Below are 1,567 nucleotides of genomic sequence, written 5' to 3'. Positions count from 1 at the left end.
GCTTTGACTTTCTGAGTAACCAGATTACCCCAGATAGCTCGGCTTTGAAGAGCTGTAGGAGTCATGAGACTCTTGGGTGGGAGAGAGGGATCTGATCTCCTTCCTTACCTAGACAATCATAGTCCAGATGTTTGGCTTGCTTCTTAGCCCTGGCCTGCAGAAGAACGAGTTCCTAGAGTGTATATGGACATTCATCAGGGGAGTGGGAAGGGAGGCCAGGTCCCTGGTGCTGGTGTCTTCTCAGCCAGAAAGGATTCACCCTGCGAAGTCCCAGGGTGCAAATAAGGCTTAGAAAAAGCATGTTGGGTTTTTAATCTTTTACAATCTAAATGAAGCAGAGCCTATTTAAAAATGTTCCTTTGGGATGCATTCTCCTTTCTTTTCAGCCAGAAGTAATTACATCCTGATTTTCTTTTCTCATTATGTTGTCATTTAAAAGAAAAAAAATTTTTCCCCAATATGATATGTAGGAATCACGTCTGTGAGTACCTAGAAGTAGCTTTTAACTTTGCTTATCGTGAAAGTTTGTGAAATGGTATCCTACTTTAGGTGGTCTCTTACAACTTGCTTTTCTTTCCATGCAAATTTGTTCTTTTTTTTTTTAGAAATTGTTTTATTTTTCATCAGCCTCATTCCCATTTTGCTTAAGTGTTGGCAGAACAGCTCAAGACTACTCGGTGGTGTTTCCTGCCCACTCAGTGGCCTGCGTGGTAGGGGCTGCAGACCGATCTTCTGTGGCCAGCTGAGCACTCCAGTCTTCAGTAGGGGACCGCTGAATGGGCACAGAGGGCACCTGCATGCCCTCGGACCAGTCTGCGAGCTCAGGCTGAGCAGCAGTGAACTCTGGAGCTGGTGCAGTCCATTCTCCCTGAAATTCCTCCTTGGTCACAGCCTTTTCAGCAACAGCCTGCTCTTCTTTTTCAATCTCTTCAGGATCCCGGTAGAAGTACAGATCAGGCATGACTTCCCACAGGTGTTCACAGGAGATGGTGCCACACATGTGCAGCACTTCCAGGGCCAGCATCCTCCACATCAGACCCACAGAGTGAGCTCCCTTATTGTTGCACGGGATGGCAATGTCCACATAGCAGAGAGGAGAATCTGTGTTGCACAGAGCAATGATTGGCAGATTGACATAAGATGCCTCTGTTAGGGGCTGGTGGTCAGCCCTGGGGTCAGTAACCACCAGAAGATGTGGCTCTCGGAAGGCTGCCTGGATCTAGTTAGTGAAGGTTCCAGGAGTGAAGAGGCCAGCGATAGGAGTAGCTCCAGTGGCAGCAGCAAACTTCAGCACAGCCCGCTGGCCGGTGCTCCTGGAGGATATAACGCTGACATCATCAGGGTTTTCAATGGCCACTATGGCTCGAGCTGCCAGGAGGAGCTTCTCCCAAGTCCACTTCAGATTTATGATGTAGATTCCATCACTTTTCCTTTTATAGATATACTGCTCCATCTGGAAATCCAGGTTGGTGCCACCTAAGTGGGTTCCTGCAGCAAGGAATTTGAGGATGTCTTCCTCCTTCATTTGCAGGACATCAAGGGCTCCGGACATTGTGAAGTTTCCCTT

At 47.8% G+C, this 1,567-nt stretch overlaps 1 pseudogene; it reads right to left on the bottom strand.

The window, feature by feature from the left end:
• Nucleotides 1-670: 670 nt before the first annotated feature.
• On the bottom strand, nucleotides 671-1,567 carry LOC105741432 (annotated as a pseudogene).

This window comes from Octodon degus, unplaced genomic scaffold, assembly GCF_000260255.1.
Source record: "Octodon degus isolate 3935 unplaced genomic scaffold, OctDeg1.0 scaffold00011, whole genome shotgun sequence".
In the NCBI taxonomy this organism is placed as follows: Eukaryota; Metazoa; Chordata; class Mammalia; order Rodentia; family Octodontidae; genus Octodon; species Octodon degus.
The sequence above is the reverse complement of the archived record's forward strand: the minus strand, read 5'-3'. Positions and strand labels throughout refer to the sequence as shown.